A 23,403-nucleotide genomic window follows, 5' to 3' on the forward strand; every position below is an offset into this window, starting at 1 on the left:
GAGGGCCCCAGTAACCTGAGAGGAAGCCAGGCTTCTTTTAATTACCAACCACCCCGTTCACTTCCCATTGGTTCTCTCTCTGTACCTGGAGTTCAGGCAACTTAACTCACATTATTTAAATAATCGTCAAAACTTTCCTGCTTCAGCACTTTCCACCTTTCTCTGGAAATGCCTACATGTTTGTCGGCATTTATAACTGCGAGTGCCTGAAGTCAAGTTCCCGTTCCAGCAAATGGTGGGGGGGAGAGGAGACTTTAAAACAAACTGATCAGACATTGGAACAACAAAGACAGGAAGATTAAGGCAGTCTGTGAAGATGAAAGTGTAAAGAAATCTTGGGGGAAAATAGCTGGAGAGAAGCCTTTTAAAAATCAAACAGAAAAAACTCTCATCAATTGGCTCTTATTCCTTGTTTTTCTGGTTTTCTTTTTAAAACATTTTAGCAATGTGTGCAAGGAGTTTTACTTATCAAGTCAGATCTACCATTCTGTACATACATTTTTAAAAAGCAGTAAGAGGAAAGTAGGTTCCTAACCCTTCAGTAGTTTCCCCAAAGTTTTTAGCATTGTTGTCACTAGAAAAACACATAATAATTTGAGAACATTTTCCAGCAACATTACATTGACCTGAAAGGAAACCCATGTGCCTGTGTGGAATTGCTTAGCTGCTTCTCCTATACTGAGCTAGACTGTGCATACATAGAGAGCTTATGACATATTCCCTTGTTATGTATACACTTTTTTGTTCAACAATGCCAAAAGTGATAACTTGGAGACTGAGAATTATGCTGACAGTCGCCTGTCATTCATTGTCCTTTATTCTGACAACCTCAGGCATTCAGGCATGGATTTATGGGTTTTCCCCCCTTTCGCTTTATTTTTAAAGGCATTGGGGGATGGGAGAGAATATCAGAGGATTCGGTCTTGAATAGACTTTTGTTTTGCTCTTTCTTTTACCTCTTGACTGTGTCAAATGCACTGTGTCTCATGCAGTTTCTCTCTTTAGAGAGCCTCGGCTGGGCCAGCTAGTTAGTATTCAGAGACAAGGCAAAGAGGATAAAATTCTTCTCTCTGCTTGCTGAGACTGCAAATAAGCAATTACACTAAAAGCAACATATCGGAGAAAGAAGGCCATCGCAGACATCATTGTTGACTGGAACCTGCCAATATAACTTTAAGACTGCAAAAACTTCATAGCAGGGAGAAACAGTCATTTAGAGATATATAAGTTGGTTAAGACACCAAGTCACTATTCGTTACAGGCATTTCTGCTGTGTAATGTACTCTGTGAACTGTAAGATTTTCCATTTAATCTTGTTTACTTATTGTAATGAGAAGCAAATGGTGAAATTAGCAATGGTGATAGAAAATTCAACCTTTTATTGTACTGCATGTTATGAGAATGTTTCCTAGATGGGCATGTCACTCCCATTTTCATTTGAGCTCACTTTAAAGGATTGTAATGGAAGGCTGAAGGTTACAAACTGTTTTCATGTCTGACCAAGCAATATTGTACAGCTCTGCTGAATAGTTATATGTGAGGTTTACACACTACACACCAGCATTTGCTGGTATACACATACCATCACTGATATGTGAAGTAACTCTTAAGAATCTTTTTCCTTCCTTTAACATAGAGATTTTATGCTGGTATCTAGCAATCGATGCATTTCCTATGCAATTACTCTGCAATCACATGCAGTTACTCTGTTACTAAACTGGGGTTACCTAATTCCATTTTGTGCTAGACCAATCTCCAGTGAGCCCTCAAGATTGTCCAATTGCCGGGAAGTAGCAAGTAGACTTTTTCTTGATTTGTTATATTTAATCCATCCCTTCTTTTCCTCTTTCCACCCCCATCCTTCCAAATCACGTTTCCCAAAAATTTAGAAATGCTAGCCTGATGAATTTATTTTTACATAGTCTAAGCCAGGAAAAAGAAAGGAATTTGGATTATTGACATTCTTTACCGGAACTACAGTAGACTAGAGTTAGCAGAAAAAACTGCTAATCATCACAGTTTTCGTGTTGGAAGCAATTTGCCTATAATTAGTAAGTTGATAAATACCAACAAAATGGGTGCTAAAACGAACAACTCTTGTGCTGAGAGACATTTGACTCTACATTACACTTCGCATTTTTATATTTGCAGCGCTACATTTTGTTACAAAGAGCGACAACTTTTAGTGGCAGCTGAAGCACTCTAATCTGTCTTCCGAAGGAAAGCAGACATACATCTTAGTAGAACAACTTCTCTTACAAAACATATCTGTTTTTTTCAGGAGTAAGCAGTGCAAGGATAAGAAAAGAAGTTGGTCTTTATTTTATGTAAAGTGGTAGCAAAATATGGAAGATTTATTTTGCCAGATAATGAAGTGCCATAACATGTAACGTGAAATGGTATCAGTGTCTCAGGGTGTATTCTTCATTGATAATACCAAATTCACATTTGTTTGTAGATGTGTTCTCTACATTTTATATGAAATGATTATTGTGTTAAATGTTTCATCTCCATATAGAAACAAACTGGGGCCATTTTTGTTCAATGTAAACAATGAAATGTGTATAGTGTACTCAAACGTGAGACAAATGTTTAATTCAAGTAAACAAGATATAGTATCCTAATTCAAGTAAACAAGATATAGTATCCTATATCTTTGAAATCAAATATGATTATATGTCTAAAATGTTTTAATAAAAGCTTTTAGCTTCTCTAAGTGTCTAAACCACAATAGGTGCATTTTACATAATAAATAAGGGGGTATAATAGCTTTCTCAGTGGTATGCTGAAATTCTGACTTTCATGGTCATGAGAAAATCATAATGCCATAGTAAATTCAATATATATGATCTTATAGAACAAAAGAGATTATCCTAAGAAGGAAATTGTAAGGGTATAAATAAATTTATGTGAATGTGGTTGGGAAAAGATATATCTTTCTAGTGCTTTCTGAAATGGTAACTGATGTTTTAGACATAATTTTAGGGGCACCCTCATCTAAGGTCACTTTATAGGTAGCTTGATTAGCACATATGGTTATCAGAGATCTTACAACGGTTTTATACTAGAGACAATGTATTAAGTAGATTGATTGCTAATTATCAAAATCTTCTAACATAACCTTTAAAATATATTCTTGTATTTTAATATATTTGACCAAGTTTTCTTTCCTTTCCCCTTTAAACAGAAAATCTTTGGTATTCCTAGATACTAGATCCTAGATTCCTAGATACTGAATGAGATGACAAAAAATGACCACCAGCAAAATAAATACATGTTTTTCTTCCCCTCTTCAGAACATTCTATAGTGGGTGGTAAAATATTTAAACCATTTCAAAGTCATGTAAACCATCCCAAATATGTCAGGGGAAGAAGAGGCTGCAATTCATTAGTTGTCTGTAATGAATTAACATGAAAGAGAACATCTTCAAGGCCCCAAGTAGCTTTATTTCATTTATAGTTCATATCAATAATTTTATACCATAAACATCTTGCTTGATGATATATTTGAGATATAGCATATCTTTGATTAGTAACTGATTATTATGAAATGAAGAGGCAAAGATTTTGAGAAAGTGTAAGCTGTCGTAATTTCTGAGGTAGATATTCCATTCCATTTATCATATTAGTATTGTTGTTTTCTTCATATCAATCCTGATTGAAACTTGGACTGAAGTTTCATTCAGCGTAAATGTTTCTGTGTGTGAAGTCACTTCATTCGTGTTCGACTCTTTGTGACCCTACGGAGTGTAGCCCGCCAGGTTCCTCTGCTCTTGGGATTCTCCAGACAAGAATGCTGGAGTAAGTTGCCTTTTCCTCCTCCAAGGGATCTTCGTGACCTGGGGATCAAACCCATGTCTCCTGGATCTACTGCTTTGGCAGGCAGATTCTTTACCACCAGCGCCACCTGGGAAGCCCAATATATACTTTTAATGATGATTTATTTATAAAATGGGGTGAAAATTCATTTTGTACATCTAAGTTTTTCATGCTATACTGTTTGATAAAAAACAAAGTGATTATTTTGACATTTAAATTTAATTTTGTAACTCCTTTGAAAAAGCCTTCCTCTTATTTTCCAAAATCAAGAACAATACATTCCAGGAGAGTCTGAGATTAAAGTGAAGCTATGCAACTTGGATCTGGTCAAATTTGATGTGATTTTTTTTCACTAATAATATTATTAAGTAAATAGTATTTATTGTAAGATTCCTTGTAAGTCTTTCTTTCAACATATGACTCCATTTAAGAGATAGCAATATTTTGCAAGTGGCATATAACCTATCTTTGTGGAATATTTATTTCTTTCTAAAACAAAATTACATGTAGTGAGCTGCAAGAGTCTCTTTGTGCTTGGTTTATCCCAACCTTTTTTGCCATTCAAAAACAATGCTGACACATGCATGAAATGACAGACAGCATTAGTGTGATAAAGGAGTTAAACCAAACCCAAAGCACAGTCATATATTAAATTGTTTTTAAAATACTGACCTAAGCACCTCTATGAGATGTTATTAGTAAAATATGAAGAAGAAGAAAAAAGACATTTGGAAGTGAGATGTGCTCTCCTTTGTAGCCTGCATAATTGCTGATTTGCCATCACGTTTGCTCATGATGCCTTTGTCAGATATTATTTCTTGCCTCTTTGGTAAAGGAGAGGTTTTGAAGCTTTTTTTTCTGCATCTGGTGGCTGCTGCCCAGGCTCAGACCAAGCTTCCCAGGGCTACAGCAAAATGTCCACAAAACTTTTGGTTTAAAAATTTAAAAAAAAAATTCTTCTAAGCAGCCCCTCCTATCCACTCATCAGGTCAACATATATGTTTTACCAAAAGAATCATTCTAACATTTCAATATCAGCTTCAAACACCAGAACCTTAACTTAGTGACAATTTTTCATTGGCACCCTGGTATTGAATAACTCTTGCCTACTCCTCTCCAGAATGAAATTTCATACAACTGCTATGTCATCTCCCCCAGGAAGTGATGATTTTCTAGAGTTTGATGATTTACAAGGCTTTTCTAAAATGGTGAGCATTTCCAAGTAGGGACTTCCCAACACACAGTAAGTCCATCCAGAGTAGGATGTAGGAAAGAGTTTATTTTTCAACCATTTACTTCTTCTGAGAAGTTAATTGAAAAGGCTATGGTTATGGTAAAGCTTTTCATATCAGCAACCAAAAATGGGAAAAGAAATCATTGTAAAACCATACAGTCATAGGACTATTTTCTATGCAGATCCAACTATGTGGAGAACTATTCAATTAGGCCCCACTTTTAATAAGGGCTGTTGAGGAATAAGTGGAAACATCTGTTAGCCATGAACCACCACAGTGGCTACACAAGAAAAAAAAACCAAACTGTTCTTGCTTCTATTGATTGGGACTGGTCTTCACGGAACCTTCTTATTAGTATGCTTAGAACAGCCATGCAAATCTCTAAGCCAAATTAATTATTCTTGGCATTCCCAAGAGATAATCCTACAGTCATTTTTTAACCAAAGGCAGGGAGCAGGGGAACCTTTCTCTGTACATATTTTATTCTGGTTAGCAATGCCTAATTGTCCTACTGTAGGTTGCCCTATTTCACCAGCTACAGTCTGAATTCATTCTCATCCTCTCCTTAAAAGTTTGAAACCCCCTAGTGACAGGAATATTAATGTGCCAACACTGTCATATCTATTTCAGCTCATACATATGCAATGTCTTTGTTTTCAAAGATTTATGTCAGACTTTGCTGAAGTGAGGTATTCTACCATTTTAGATAATAGCATGCCAAAGTGATGTTATCAGCCACATGCAGCACTCACTCAGGCAAATGGGAAGAGTATCCATTCCTTCATGACTTAAACTCATAGAAACTGTTATTTATCCTTATTTGATGAGAAAATCTTTCAGGGAGAAATGGTTTATTTTTTTGAAGAAGATTATGGCCATCCTGTGGATTATCTTTTAATTAAGAATGGGTGATTTGTGCCCACTCTGCTGTAGCAAACATCTTGCTGCTAATGAAGTTTAAAAAGACTTACTTTATTTAATTACAGCTAATCACCAGGGTAAAATGTGGAATTTTCTTTGATCCTCCATGTATTGTGGTAATCCCTTTGGCAGATAACATCTCCTCAAAATATTTTGAGTTTTTCAGTCGGTCACATCTTAGCAAGGGTGGAACCATCTCACACTAAAGAATCTTTTTCATTCCTTCTGTAGTTACCTATCCTGACATAAAAATTACATAAAACTTTATTACAAATTTCCGGTGGTCATTTAGACAAAGAATGTTCAAGTCTTCAAATATTTGACTCTTTTATTTCATCCAGTATTCAGAATAGGGTTCTTTCCTCTTGGTCGATGATTTGATTAAATAGACATTATTGGACAATGTCAAAGTACCAGGCACTGTGTTGGGCACTAGGGAAAAAAAATATGAAGAGAATGAAGGCCCACAAGAAACCATCCTTTAAAGATGAATTCTGTTCACTTTCCATTACATTGAGTCCATGTGGACATAAATAGGTAAATATACTTAAAACCCGGGGATTGTTTTTTCTTTGGTTTAAGATCAGGAATTGCTTTGTCATTGATCTGGTTTCTTTCTCATGATCAGATTAGAATTTCTTTACTTACCTGAACCTTCTAGGATAAAGCATGGCTCTCTTTTTATTTTGCTCCTCTCTTGTGCCTTCCCTTTGGAATCAAGTGCGGTATATTATCCCCACTTCCTGGCTTTACTCTTCCATGAATCTCCAAGACAATGATTTTAAGGGCTCGTATATATGTCCCTTATTCCAGGTGATATCTGCCTCCGATTTTTTATCTTTTTAAATGCCAGACTTAATCATTTCAACCAAATGTAATGACTAGAATGTAATTCTTTGGTATGCTTCCTAATATTTACTTTCTAGAATGTAAATTTTATATATATATATATATATATATATATATATTTTTTTTTTTTTTTCTGAAATATAAGCCCATCTCCAAATTAGAGTGGTTTTTGTTTTTATTCTCTAAGAGGTCATCTTTTTTTTTTAATCACCACCCTCCTTCCCCTGCTTTTCTATGATTTGCTCCATAACCTTCAGTCCATGCAATCCAGAAGATTTAGGCTTATTAGATCTAAAGACCCTGACGGGCAGGTCCTACTGACCCCCTGAGGGAGAGAAGAACCACCAGGTGGAGAGCAAAGAAGACAACGGGAGACCTGTGTTGGGTGCAAGAGGGCAGCTGCTTCTTAACAGAGCAGAGAGAGGCTGCTTTTAAAAAAACAGAACTTTCTTGGAAAATGATATCTAAACTAGTCAATGTGAGAGAAATCTATGTTCATGACTTTGCAACTGGCTGTTTCAAGAACAAAAAAATCAAAACCCAGCCATTCTCTGAAAATGAATTCTCACCAAGGCAAATAATTTCTTTCGAAGCTGTGTTAACAATCTACTAAATCATTAGCCCTGTCATTTTTAACTCAAATAAAAGAATCGTCTGTGCAGAACTGTTGGCTTCACATCTCCAAATATTCTGTGCTTAAACAAATCCTAACTTCTATGAGTTCTTTTGATTGTCAGGACTTGAGCAGATTTGTTATCAAATCAGCACACAGTTCTACCCGCACTCAGGGTTCCTATCACACAACGGTGAGAACTCTCTTCCCATCACTTGCGTTTGAATGCTGAAATGCATCTCACCCCTGCATACTCTGCATTGTCCCACACCCAAGGAATAACTGATCTGCCCCTTTACCCAGAGCTCCCGGCATCCTAGTAGTAGGCAATTAGACTTACAAAGTGGTGAAGGTTGGATAAAGCGCTTCCAAAAGTGCAACTCATGTCTTAAAAAAAGAATTAAACATTATAAAGTAGGAGAAGCCAAACAGAACTTGCGGTTGGTGCTTGTAATACATTAAACATCTGCAGTTTTGTCTCTCCACTAGGATGTGGGGTTGTGCTGAAGTCACATCCTGATAACATCTGCACATTACTGATAGCTTTTGCTTTATCCTTTATGGTCCGCTGATGAGAGATTCTTCAACATCCCTTCAGTCATCAAGACCCCAGTTGAATTTCTTTCCTTGTGACAGCCTTAAAGGTGGTCTCATTTACATTTGAGAAAATGTCACAATATAGGAAGATATTTTCAGTTTGATGTTTCATCCCTTCCTTTTTTTATCCGGATGCTAGTTTTAGCTTTTCAAATGAATGTGGATCTCAAAATAGGTTTTTCCATGAAATATATTTTGTCTGAATTTTGAAACACCATGTCTACAGCAGAAGATTTTTTTTTCCAGAAAGTTTTCAACAAGGAATGGCACCTCTCCTACTTGTACTGAAACAACATCTAAGACCCTGCATTGGGGGCTAGCTGATTTGGCATCCAGGAACACAGAATGCACAACTATTTTAAAGGTCAAGTATTGACAGGATCTGAGCTGCTTTTACTTCACTAATGACCCCAATTACATTGGAGCTGAGTAAATAGTCGATAAACAATGGCATCAACATATACAGAAAAAGTGTTTATTTTACACTTCCAAGACAACTGGCAAGTCCTTTCCCTGCTCAAGAAAGGTTTGGAGGTCCTGGAAGTTTTAAAAGATAGAACCAAGAAAAGCAATATATTGCATTTTTGTAAATAATCTTAGCATATCTGAATGGATTATTTATATTGCTGAACATATCTTTATAGATGCAGCAAGCCAGTGATTAATGGCAATATATTTAAGAGCCCCATTACCATATATTTCAAAAAGATTTTTGATTTTGAGTTTTAATTTTCTAGATCAAAATTTTTCTTTGCCTACCAGGAATTCATAGAGTTGACTAAGTTTTTTAACTGACATCCTTTTTAAGAATTGAGTTATTGAGCATCTTTTCATGTGTTTGTTAGCCATCTGTATGTCTTCTTTGGAGAAATGTCTGTTTAGTTCTTTGGCCCATTTTTTGATTGGGTCATTTATTTTTCTGGAATTGAGCTTCAAGAGTTGCTTGTATATTTTTGAGATTAATCCTTTGTCTGTTTCTTCATTTGCTATTATTTTCTCCCAATCTGAGGGTTGTCTTTTCACCTTACTTATAGTTTCCTTTGTTGTGCAAAAGCTTTTAAGTTTAATTAGGTCCCATTTGTTTAGTTTTGCTTTTATTTCCAATATTCTAGGAGGTGGGTCATAGAGGATCTTGCTGTGGTTTATGTTGGAGAGTGTTTTGCCTATGTTCTCCTCTAGGAGTTTTATAGTTTCTGGTCTTACATTTAGATCTTTAATCCATTTTGAGTTTATTTTTGTGTATGGTGTTAGAAAGTGTTCTAGTTTCATTCTTTTACAAGTGGTTGACCAGCTTTCCCAGCACCACTTGTTAAAGAGGTTGTCTTTTTTCCATTGTATATCCTTGCCTCCTTTGTCAAAGATAAGGTGTCCATAAGTTCGTGGATTTATCTCTGGGCTTTCTGTTCTGTTCCATTGATCTATATCTCTGTCTTTCTGCCAGTACCATACTGTCTTGATGACTGTGGCTTTGTAGTATAGTCTGAAGTCAGGCAGGTTGATTCCTCCAGTTCCATTCTTCTTTCTCAAGATTGCTTTGGCTATTCGAGGTTTTTTGTATTTCCATACAAATTGTGAAATTCTTTGGTCTAGTCCTGTGAAAAATACCGTTGGTAGCTTGATAGGGATTGCATTGAATCTATAGATTGCTTTGGGTAGAATACATCACTCATTATCAGAGAAATGCAAATCAAAACCACAATGAGGTACCATTACACGCCAGTCAGGATGGCTGCTATCCAAAAGTCTACAAACAATAAATGCTGGAGAGGGTGTGGAGAAAAGGGAACCATCTTACACTGTTGGTGGGAATGCAAACTAGTACAGCCGCTATGGAGAACAGTGTGGAGATTTCTTAAAAAACTGGAAATAGAACTGCCATATGACCCAGCAATCCCACTTCTGGGCATACACACTGAGGAAACCAGATCTGAAAGAGACACGTGCACCCCAATGTTCATCGCAGCACTGTTTATAATAGCCAGGACACGGAAGCAACCTAGATGCCCATCAGCAGATGAATGGATAAGGAAGCTGGGGTACATATACACCATGGAATATTACTCAGCTGCTAAAAAGAATTTATTTGAACCAGTTCTAATGAGACGGATGAAACTGGAGCCCATTATACAGAGTGAAGTAAGCCAGAAAGATAAAGAACATTACAGCATACTAACACATATATATGGAATTTAGAAAGATGGTAACGACAACCCTTTATGCAAAACAGAAAAAGAGACACAGAAGTACAGAACAGACTTTTGAACTCTGTGGGAGAAGGTGAGGGTGGGATGTTGTGAAAGAACAGCATGTATATTATCTATGGTGAAACAGGTCACCAGCCCAGGTGGGATGCATGAGACAAGTGCTAGGGCCTGGTGCACTGGGAAGACCCAGAGGAATCGGGTGGAGAGGGAGGTGGGAGGGGGGATCGGGATGGGGAATATGTGTAAATCTATTGCTGATTCATGTCAATGTATGACAAAACCCACTGAAAAAATAAATAAATAAATAAAAATTAAAAAAAAAAAGAATTGAGTTATTAAGCAATTTTTTTAAATTTCAACATATTTGGAGATTTTTTAATGTATCACTGCTTTCTAATGTAATTCTGTTGTGGTTAGAGTATATATACTCTTTAAAAATATTCTTTGGTCTATCCTATTATCTATCTTGGAGAACTTTCAGTACAAGCTTGAAAGGAACGTACATTTTATAGTGTTGGGTGTGTTCTATAAATACTATTTTGTCCAAGAGTCTTGATAGTACTGTTCAAATCCTTTGTATTCTTGTTGATACTTGTGTCTATATGCTCTATCAGTCATTGAGAGTAGAATATTAAAAAATGCTCAATTATGATTGTGGATTTGATTATATCTTTGCTTTACAGATTTTGATCCTCTTTTTATTAGGTGAATACACATTTAAAATATGTCTTCCTGATGAATTGACCCTTTTATCATTATGAAATGCCCTCTTTATTTCTGGCAGTACCCTTTGTCTGAGGTCTATTTTGTCTGGTATTAATATAACCACACAGCTAGGAAACACAGATTTTAAAGTGTCTGGCTACATTTGTGGGTCAAATATTTAGAAAGAGTGCATCAGCTTACCTGTCATGTTGTATTCCCATAAAGATCAACCACAGGGGAGAGTTTACCGTTTCTTATGGGTAAGCCACAGCCTTCCGAAACTAGAGCAGTGAGGGAAGGAGACATTAAACCATGTGAAAAATGAGTGAGGATGCAATATGAAATAAACCAGAATATAATTTTATTACTTAGAAAACCCATATCTGTAATTTTTAAGTTATTGTAATATTTCCTGGAATCTTGAACTCAGTTATGAGCTGTTGTGGGTTGAATAGAATCCCCCCAAAATTCACATCCACCCAGAACCTCAGAATGTGAACTTATTTGAAAATATGTGTTTATATATATTTTTTGTTGTTAGAATTTACCAAAAATACAATACTATCTGACTTTTCCCCACTCCCTTAGATAACACTCTTTTTGTTTCTGAACTCACACAGGGAAATATTTTTATGGATTCTTAAAAAAGACTACTATGCAATGTGTACATATTCTTATAATAAATCCACTTCAAGTTTGGCCAAAGAAACGTATTAAATATGCTACTTTATATATAAAGTGTCCTTGATAAACATAGGAGATAAAGCATAAAGTTATAATATTAGCAAAAATATTAATAAATGCAAACTAATTCTAATTTTGTAGAGGAAAGTCATGATTGGAGCATTTACCAGCTGCTGTAGAATAAAAACTCCCATCATGAGTTTCAAGTTACCATCTTAATGCCACTAAACACAGTTGGGAAGAGATGTGGAGTAATACATAATTTATCTTATTTGAACCATACAGATATATGTGACCTTGAATGCATAGATAGTATAAAATGAGTATGAAGTGAATAGTTTTGTGTTTATTACATTTATTTTTATATAAATTATTTAATTCTAAGTTTACATAATTCCATTTTTAATTATGATTGTATATAAAAACTAACCCATAAAAATCCTGAAACCTTAGCAATTGGCTCTTACAAGCCAGTATAATCTGGCTGCAGGACAGCACTGTTTACCACTTACCTAGTTTTGCCTATCATTCGTCTATTTGGTACAGTGGTTTTCTGCTAATCCCTTCTGGTTTTCCTTTTTTTTTTTTCCTTCTGTGAAGCCATCTCACATACAGTTTTCAGACTACATGAGGATGCTTAACTCCTGCTCAAACACTGAGAACCACAGAATAAAGTCTGAACTTCAGACAGTCTGACACTCAGGAATCTTGATCTGGACCTTGCAAATATTTTTCAACACTCAACTTCATGTTATAGCTTACCCTGCATGCATGCTAAGCCACTTCAGTTGTGTCCAACTCTTTGAGACCCTATGGACTGTAGCCTGCCAGCCTCCTCTGTCCATGGGATTCTCCAGGCTGAATACTGGAGTGCATTGCCATTCCCTTGTCCAGGAGATATTCTCAGCCCAGGGATCGACCCCAAGTCTCTTACATATCCTGCATTGGCAGATAGATTCTTTACCACTAGTGCCACCTCAGTTCAGTCCAGTTCAGTCGCTCAGTCGTGTCCGACTCTTGGCAACCCCATGGACTGCAGCACGCCAGGCCTCCCTGTCCATCACCAACTCCCAGAGTTTACTCAAACTCATGTCCATTGAGTCAGTGATGCCATCCGACCATCTCATCCTCTGTTGTCCCCTTCTCCTCCCACTTTCAATCTTTCCCAGCATCAGGGGCTTTTCCAATGAGTCAGCTCTTCGCATCAGGTGGCCAAAGTATTGGAGTTTCAGCTTCAACACCAGTCCTTCCAATGAATATTCAGGGCTGATCTCCTTTAGGATGGACTGGTTGGATCTCCTTGCAGTCCAAGGGACTCTCAAGAGTCTTCTCCAACACCACAGTTCAAAAGCATCAATTCTTCAGTGCTCAGCTTTCTTTATAGTCCAACTCTCACATCCATACATGACTACTGGAAAAACCATAGCTTTGACTAGATGGACCTTTGTTGGCAAAGTAAGTCTCTGTTTTTTTAATAAGCTGTCTAGTTTGGTCATAACTCTTCTTCCAAGAGCAAGCATCTTTTAATTTCACCTGGGAAGCCCATGTTTGATGTAGAGGTGCAGCAGAACTGAAGGGTACATGGAGGGAAGAGGCAAGAAGTAAGGTGTGAAGGTTAGGTAGAAAACTTCTAGGACAAGAAACTTGAACTTCATTGTGTAGGAAATTTTAAAAGCATTCCTCCAAATCAAACAGTTGAATAGTTATAGATTTGCACCATATAATAAATACCAAACTTATTGTAGCAAGAATATTTAAATTACTGTGTTTGTCCTCCAGGGCAATGCTGCTCAGCCTTTATTACCTACTTATTCTTCATGCACACCCAACTTATCTTTTCCCATGTTTCTCATTGATTACACTGATTGATGACTTCATGCATCTCACAGAGCACTGTATGGACCCTGGCACAAGTAATTAGTTTAACAAGTACCATCAGGGGCATCAGAGTGTGATTCCCCTCCTATTACCATATGGATACCACATGCAGTTAGCTGTCTTTAGATGAAACGGGAGTTTAGCCATATTGTGTCTGAAAAAAAGCTAGGAAAAGAGAAATGGATTATCACTAGTTACTGTCACTAGTAGTACAATGAGAACTCTGCTCACTGAGAATACAACTTCCACGTTACTAGATGAGCCCATGGCAGAAACTAGGATTAAAAAGCGGAATTCTTTCTACTAAGCCCATCCAAGACTATTTTAATTCATCTATTAATAATACTTCATCAAGAATAAAACACTGGAAATAGATATAAAACTAGATAGGCTGTTGGACCACCAGCAATAAGTTGGAACTCTTTCAGGGAAACTGGGATGTATTGTCACCATACTACTGAGTTTTACTCCAGTGGCCAAATAAATTGATTTGAATTCCAAAATTACACATTGTTTTCAGACTATGTGTGGGCACACATTTTATTAATGTGTGATATTGCTGGCAGTTCTTAGATTGTAATTTTCTGTTCCAAATTCCAAGATGTCCTTTTTGTATCTTTATCTTTTTGCCTCTAATGAGAGAGACTTGCCAACATTCACAACAGTCTTTACTACACAATCAAAATCTGTGTTCATTTTTACATGCTGAAGGAGGTGCAGATTTGGAGGAAAGGTGATCTCAGTTTTGAGCACATCAAAATGGAGATGTCTAGTAGACATGCATGGGAATTTAAGTAAGAAGCTGGGTATGTGAATCTGGAGTTCAGGAGAAGGCTCTGTGCTAAAATGTAGATCTGGCGATCAGTTTTTAAGAGATTATTTGAAAACACAGGTGTGAGTGGCATGTTTGCAGGGAGAGTGAGTAGAGTGAGAGGGCTCGAGTGTAGCACACTGAGAAACAACATACATTTATAAACTTGTCTAAAGGGCCTGGTACTGCGCAATTCATTTTTAGCTTGCCATAAACACTTCTTGAGTTATATGCTGAGGCGGCAGTAAACATCAACCTCAGAACTGCTCTCTCTAGGCGGTCCCCAGCAGTCATATTTTCCCATATAATCCCACTTCTGGCCATGAAGGCTAAGCCAAGTCTTATGGCTGGGCATTCACTTTGAGCCAGTTGAATCACACATGATGCAGAAGGATGACTGGATTATGATATCTAAACTCGAGGGTGGTAGAGCAGCCATATTCTCTATCAAGTGAGTATGGAAAGCATGAACACCAGGAGATGAAACATGGAAATTGACCACTTTCTGGATATCCTAGTACAGACATTTCTGTTCTTGATTCAGCCCTTCATTTATGCTGCAACTATTGATCAAGTTCTTCCATGTGCCAACAGTAGTCATGGCCACAGTGATAAAAAAATATGTTCCATGGCCTCTTGGAGCATCCCTTGCTATATTCCCTTTCTTAGAATCTTATATCTCCTTCAAATAAATCTCTTGATTCAATGCTAGCTCCAGCTGGCTTTTATTGATACAAACCAAGAACGCTGAGCCTGTATATGTCTAATATTCGTGTCCTCCACAGAACAAACCATGGAAACCTTAATCCACTATCTCTCATTGATGCTCAATAAATGTTTCTTCAACTAATATCTAATTAATCAGTAAATCAATTGCTATGTAGTTTCAATAATCCTAAAATTCCCACTGTGACTCTAATGTCACCTTCTAGGAGTAAAGTATCTTGTAGCAAAAATGCTGCTTCTCTCAAACTTTCTACCATGTGTCTAAACTACTTTAATCAGAGCATTCTAGCTTGTTTACTTCAGGAAGGAGAAAATCCTGTAAGCAGAGAAGTTCTGAGAAGCAGATGGACATCAAACTTATTTGCATGTTTCAAAGTAGAATTTCAAGCATGTTGCCCTACTTAAATTACTATGAGAAAGCCAAATCCATTTCTCACCATATTAGTTTATTGTTAGCCATCTTTAAGGATAGCTTTATGCCACTTATTTTTATCTCACTTATTGAACGGTTACATCAGCTGAAAATATGTTGTTATCCTGGGAATAGTTAAATCATAGGTGATTATGATATTACTCATCCCTTTACTGTTGCAAAACATTTCCTCTAATCCAAAGTCCTGAGGCAAAGAGTTACATGAGCACAAAATATACAGAAGAAATCGTGAAGTGTAGCTTTCACTCTTACACTTGGCACTGAACAACAAAAATTTCCATGAGCATCGATGGAACAAAATTAGAACCCTGGTACTATCAGCCTCCATAACTTTTGGAAGTTAGCAAAATTACCTAACCTTGATCCTCAAACTTGTCTCCTAAGGTTGCTATGAGGATTCAGTAATGCAATCCAAGTAGCTTATTTAGCCCAATACTTTGTTCAAACAAACAAACAAACAAAAAAAGTTAGCATTATCACATGTATTGCTATTAAATTTGCTTGCCCTAAGATTAAAAGCAAAGATGAGAGCAGGAAATGATGTATGAAGGTAGCTATTCAAAAATCCTGGTAACCGTAGGCCCAATCCCATTCTTCAATGCGCGACACACTCAGACTCCACACAACATGAAAAGCTGCCTCCCATCTGTGCATTCAGGTTTCAAAGAGTAAGCTGAAGCTGTCTATTGTCTCTTCTACACAAAATCTATAGTGTGACGCTCTGTTCTTCAAACGTAATCACATCACTGATTAAGTATCGATAGATTATATTCTTTGAACCCTATGTCTTAAGAACGGAATTGAACTGAACTGAATTCTGCCTTCAGTCTGGCAACGAGAAGGTGAGTGAATCTGTGAAGATTTCAGCATTGTCTTCGAGGTTCTCAACCTTCCATTTATGTTCCTCTTTCCTTGTCTCAATGGTAATTCCACCCACATATGCAGAAGCATTGATTTTTCGAAGTTTCTTTCTACTATCTTTCCCCCTACACATGCTCATCAAAAAGGAAGAGATCTAATGTCTGCCATTTATAGATGCTAACTGATTGATTGACTGATGACACTTGAGTGTGAATGAGTTTCTGTAAATGCCTAACCACAGTCAGGCCTGTGTATTTTAAGCCTTTTGTCTCTAATTATGGAATGAAAGATTGTAACCCATTAAAGTAATTTCAAGCATCTGTAAAGTGAAAGGCAAGAATGCATCTACAAGGTTAGGCCTGCACTGAAGGTAAATTTGCTTGACTCCTTTTAGGATAATTGTACATATGCTCAGAAGGGACATGAGACCTCCCTTTGAAATGGCCTCTCACTTCCTTAAAGGTAATGAATTAGAAACAGTCTGTTAGAGGGCTGTCCCTGGGTGCCTGATTGCTCTGTTTCCTGACTTCTCTGTAGGCCTGGAGCCATCCTTCCCAGGACAAGTGTGTTTGTTGAAATCTCTTCTACAGAGGCTTCACTGGATTCCAGATCAGACCAGACAATGAAAGCAGAGGGCAAGCCCACTAGAGCACAGTAGGTGTCAGAAGGCGGGCCACGGTGTGAGCTGAGTAGCAATCAGCATCATGATTGTGCTCAAAAGATGCTGAGCAGAGATTTTAGCTCTCTGGATTAATAAGATGCTCAAGGAGCTTGGAGCAGACAAGTAGAAATTCAAATCATCAGCAGAAGAAACTGGAGACAAAAGTCTTTAAGATCAAGGTCTCAGGCAGAGCTGTGGTCTTTGGGAAGAACATGACAGAATGAAAAGTGCTGGTTTGGGAACCAAGACTGGATAAGTAACCAAGATTCCAGTTCCTGGAAACAGCACTTTGGACTGAGGCCAAAGTGTCCCAAGCTCTGTGCTTTAGAGACTCTCTGGGCTCTTGCAGCCATGCTCCTTGCCATGCAGCGAGGAGGACGCTGTGCTTAGATGGCATGCCCACCTGCATCCTGAGCCCAGCCCTCTATCCTCTGCTATAATGGCCATGAACATGCTTCTGGGGCCTGAAGAGGCGCCTTCCTTGTCCATCCTTTCAATAATTGACAGACCACCTATGTGGGTACTGTCGGGCCTGAGCTATGGATATGAAGTGGCTGTTGAGGGAAAGGGGAAAATGATCAGAGCTTGAATGTGGATGTGTGACTATGACATCCAGCCACATGCACACAAGACCCTTCAAAGTGCAGAATAAAGCTGGGCTGGGAAGAGACGAGGGGACAGTCAGGGGGCTTCCATTGGTGTTCTTCGCCTGGTGACCCTTAAACTTGTGTGAGCAAGAAGAAAAAAAAAATACCTTGACCCCAAAGCCTTCCAGGTAAGAATTAAGAGGTTACAGGTCACAAAGTTAGTAGAATCCAAAGGTAAAGAATTAATCAATCATTTCATTACTCTTCCTTTCATACTTGAAGGCTAAATCCCCTACCCACCCCTTTCTTCTCTAATTATAGTCCTTTCTCAGAAGACTAACCAGAATTCTCAAATGTATAGGGTTTTGCTTGTTTAATTAGCGCTTAATGTTTCTGAACAATTCCAATTTGGGAATTACAAAATCAAATATCTTAGAGCCCAGGAGTGGGAAGAGACTGTGGTAGCTTCAGGGTACAGGTAGACTGTGGTAGCTTCAGTGTTCCACTGACACTTACAGTGAAGAAAAAAAAAGTGAACAGGAAGAATTTAGGTACACTACCTTACCACCTCTAAATAAAACTTCGTGACTCCGTGGAACATATCCCTGTGCTCTTTTTGGTATTTCTAGAAATAAAGTTTCTGTCCAAAATGTGTTTTTAGAAAATACACTTTTATTAATTTGTATAAATATTATTTGTGTTCTTAGTTTGCTGTGCTTCTCATTATTAAGTCCACTAGAAGAGGAATCTATGTTTAATGAGAATATTGTTCATAATTCTATCTCTGTGAGATACTTTGCTACATATATCCTAGAATTAGTCTGCTTAAAACACATGCACACACACATGTGCGTGCGCGCGCGCACACACACACACACACACACTCACACACTTCTTTGCTTTGATATGAATGGTTTTTCCCACAAATACATGAACATTTTGGAATCACACAAAACATATTTGATACGCAACATTAGTCACTTAGAAAGCTGACTTTTAAAGAAAATATGGAGAGTACAATTCTTAAATAATGAAGACCAAAAGTGACACAACCAAATCAGAATGGACACAACAAAATTAGTGTTGCCGGTATCAAATTAGTTACTTAAGGAAGACAAACATTTATTCCACTACTCAGAATATTTTTGGAAGTCCTCTTTGGGGAATTTTTAGGTACCATTGGTCCAAATCTTTTGAAATATTCTTAGTGATGTTGAATCTTCATCAATTGAGGTCAAATTGTATTTTTAGAGAGAGCAAAAAGCCAATCAAAGCCAAGTCTACTGCATAAGGTAAGTGATCAAGCTGAGTCGTTCCACTTCTGATCAGAATCAAAGCCACTTGCAAACTCCACATTGGTGTGTTTATGTGGTTTTATAAAATTTTTACTGGCATTGAAGACAATTTTAGATGAAAGCTATAAATTTGTTCTTAGTATCATTAGAATGTGTAACTACTTCCCAAGATAGTGATTTTGAACAAAAATTAAATTTGGGCATATAGCTTTTAATATACTTGTTTTATTTTAAAGTAGAAGGAATAAATTACTTTTTATTCTCACACTATATATCAAAATGATTTCTAGGTGAATTTAAAATGTCCTCTTTAAATTAAACAATAAAAATCTAGAAGAAATTATAGGCAATTAACTAAACATCATAACAACAAAGTGAGAACCTTTAAGGAATATATTGATATTGGTACAATTGATGGTTTAAAAAAATACATCAGAAAAAAATGCACTTAGAAGGTTAAAAGGCAACACATGGAAAAAAGAGACTTAGTAGATTTATACATCTTTTAAGTGAAAAAACTTAAATTGTTATACTCAATAAAAGCAAAGAACCATTCTCCTAGTTTATGAAGTATAATTTGGCATGATGTTCCTCCAGGACAAATTGGTGCCATGTACGAAATGTCTGAAAAACATGTACACGCTGACACAATAAGTTAACTTTTAAGAATGTATTTGAAAGAAATTTTGAATGCTCCCAAAGACTTATATTCAAGTAAGTTCTTCATAATAGGGAAAGAGAAGAAAATTGGATGCCCAACTACAGAGGATTAAATTAGTCAATCTTGATGTTTCCATATAATAGGATAATTCAAGAAAAGAAAATGTTTATAATATACAAGTTGTCAAACAAGAACACCATTGCAGTCATTTTACTTCTTTAGACAGTCAATTAATCTATTTTCAAAGACTCTTAATTCAGTTTAATGAAGAACAGACTTTTGGCATTATGTGTGTGTGCCTGTGTGTGTCAAATTGTTACTTTTGGAACACTCCTCTGCTGGTGATGTTGTAAGAGCTCTTCATTCTGGATAAAGCGTTGTTTCTGTTCACGGACATTTTCTTCCAGCAACACCGCACAGCCTGTTCTGCCCAAGCCAGGAGGATACATGGGACCTTCCTTTGCCACCCGCATAGAACTGCCTGCTTTGGTGGGCACATTGCACTGATTTACTTTTTCCTCCTAAGAGCCGAGGTTTCTACTTTCTGAGACGTTCAGAGTAGGTGATTTAAAGCTTGTGATTATCACTTCAGGATTGAGTCTGTTTTTAATGACAATTTAAATCACAGAGAACAACACTGCTCAATCTCCTGATATCCTTTCTATACCAGATGACCACTTAAACTCTATCTTCCTGCAGATCTTTGCACCTTTTCACATGTGTTTTCTTTTAGTTAAAGCTAAGAATATGATTTGGATTATTCATTTATTTCAGTGTGTTAAAACTTGAGCTCCTTCATCATATTTCAGGTTTGTTTAATAGCTTATAGGGGTTAAAATACCATCAACGAAATAACCAACACTGCATTTGGTTACATAGCAGAGGGCACTTTCTCAGTCCTTGCAAAGAAAACCCCAAAATAAGATCTTTTAGAAGTGTTGGTATGTCCCAACTAGAACAAAGAAATTTTTTAATCTGAAAAGAGGCTATTAACAAAGGGATGATACTGAAAAACTGGGGATTTTCTTTAAAAGTCATACTAAAAAGTCATACTTGAAAAACTTGTCACAAATGTTGAGAAAATAAGTTTAATCATCAAATATATATTGTGGACTAAAGAGGAGGTAAAACATATGTTATATTTGATTTAGTTACTAAAGCCCCAGAAAATTAAAGAATTCATTTAGAATTTTATTAATATGAGTAACATTCTAAGATATGTGTATAATACAGTTGCATTTCTCATTTTGTGAAAGGTGATTTCAGAGGAGCAGTGTAGAAACGAGAGTTAAAATCATAGACATAACCACGTGGTCAGACATAACCTATGTGGTCCTGCCGGAGGCTACCTGTCTCACCTTGGGCAAACTGTTCTGTTTCCTCCCAAGTATCAAAGGCATAATAATGCGTGTCTTGAAATTTACAAGATGAGCATTGTAAATGAAATGAAATCATACATGAAAGACTTTGCAGAGTTCTTGGCTCATAATAAGCACTAAATAAACAGTAGTTGCCATTATCATGGCTAACACCAGTTTTGATGCTCATTAAACTTCATGCTATTCTTTTCCGAATTGTCTCTTCACTTAGGTTGCATCTCCAAGATCCATTTCTTTTTATTTTTATTTAAGATTTTTTTTTATGTGGACCATTTTTAAAGTCTTGATCGAATTTCTTACAATATTGCTTCTTTTTATGTTTTGGTTTTTTTGGCTCAAGGCATGTGGGATCTTAGCCCCCTGACCAGGGACTGAACTTGTGTCCCCTGCATTGAAAGGCGAAGTCTTCAAGGAAGTTTCTCCAAGATCCATTTCAATTTTAACTTTTCTAAGATTTCCTTGATTTTTCTGGCTTTTATTGATCTCTTTAAATGCTTTGTGACTGATTCTTAGCCCTTAACACAGATTAACTATAAACTCCTAGAGATCAGGATAATGCCTCCTATTGTTTCAGAATTTCTTAAAGAATTTTATTTATCATCTCCATGTCCTTGTTATTTATTGTTATATAACAAACCCTGAAACTCAGTGGCTTAAAACAGCAACCCTCTTATTATGTCTCATGATTTTTGTGGGTCAGGAATTTGGTCAGGGGTTGGTCAGGAGGGTCTATTATTTTGCAGGGCATTGACAAAGTAATTGGTGGTATTCTGCCAGCAACTGGACTGGTATGGTAGGTCCAAGATGTCTTTATTCACATTCTGGTGACTTGATAGGGCTGTTGGGAAAATTGGGCTCAGCAGGTATGCTAGTGCCTACATGAGAAATATGCATGTCCTTTACCCAGCAAGGCGGGCTCATCGTTATTGTTGGACTTTTTACATGTCAGCTGAGGCCACCAAATATGTGGCCTTAAATAACTAAGAAGTCATGTAGCATCACTGTTATTGCTTGAAGCAGTCATAAGCATACCAGATTCATAAGGAAGAGACATCATATATCCCACCCTTTAATGGCAGGAATGTCAAACAGTTTGCAGCCATGGTTTAAAACTGACAAAGATGCCTCTGATACAAAGAATACTTTGAGAGTAGAGACTATGTCCTGGTCATATTTACATCAAATCAACAATGTCTTATAGGCCAGGAGATATTCAATAGCTAAAGATAACTATAAGCTATAAACTTCTTTTAAAATTTGATTATGAATATGCCTTTGTATTCCATATAAAGAGAAATCAAACTAATTACTGATGCTTTTCATATCAGAATCTAAGCCTTGTTGAATTTTCTTACCATGAAACCATGACCATATTGAAAATGTCCTTATTACTGTCACCTAACCCTTATTAATTCCTGCCACAATCTCCCTTCTTTCTCTCTTTCTCCTGTGTGTGTAAGATCTGAAGTCAGAAATATGGTGTTTTCTACCAATAATACTGTGGAAGCCACTTCTTTTCTTCAAAGCCAAATTTCATCTTTTTAATAATAATAATATTAGCATTAATATTAAGTTAGGTAATATTTAAAGTTTCTTACAACTCTAAAACTCTGCAACTGTGGTTTACTCTTGTTATCATAACCATTGGAGAGCAGCATAGAGCGGAAGAAACAGCACTGCTCTGGAAGCAATATAACATGGAGTTTTGTTCCAGACCTGCCTCGTCAGTGATGTAAATTACTAGAGAACTTACTATTCTCCAAAGTGCCCAAGACTGTAGTGAATTGTGTGAGATAATAGATACGAAAAATCTTGATCAACTATAAAGAGTTGCGTGTCATGATTGGGAAACATTTCTCTGCCTTCCTAAAGGGATGGTGGAAAGTCCTGCAGGATTTAAGATAGGATCTGTCCTTGTACTAAACACAGCTTTGGAGCACTTCTTTGAACGACATCTATGTTGAAGTAGCTCCAGCCCCAGATCCTGCTACTGAGCCCAGCCCACGCAAATATCACCCTCCTGCCTTACTTGGAGGCTGCATTTGTAATCATTGAAAACATGCATATCATCAGAGACAGGCACTGATAATTCAGCCGTTGGGCCAGTATAAAGATGCTATTCATTTCCGGGTTCAACCCCAGGTCAAAGACATGAAACCTCAACCATTAAGAAAAATGGTGACAGGCCCAGCAGTGACGACCCAAAGTGAATATATTGCTCATGAGAAGCAAGGGTAGGAATACAGAGGCCTGAAAAAGGATGGCAAGTCAAGGTCAGGAACAACTAGGCCATAGTCCAGAGATGTGTATGAAACAGTATGTTCAAGACGGAGTAGAGAACAGCGAAGGGGGGGTAACCACCAACAGGAAAGGCTATGGAAGCACTTCAAGGGAGACTGTATCTTCAGGGCTTGTTTCTTTCCTCCACCAGCTTCTTCTTTCCTTGATACTTTGCCTAAAATAGATAACTAATGAGAAGATTCT

This window comes from Cervus elaphus, chromosome 9 (genome assembly GCF_910594005.1).
Source record: "Cervus elaphus chromosome 9, mCerEla1.1, whole genome shotgun sequence".
Classification (NCBI taxonomy): Eukaryota; Metazoa; Chordata; class Mammalia; order Artiodactyla; family Cervidae; genus Cervus; species Cervus elaphus.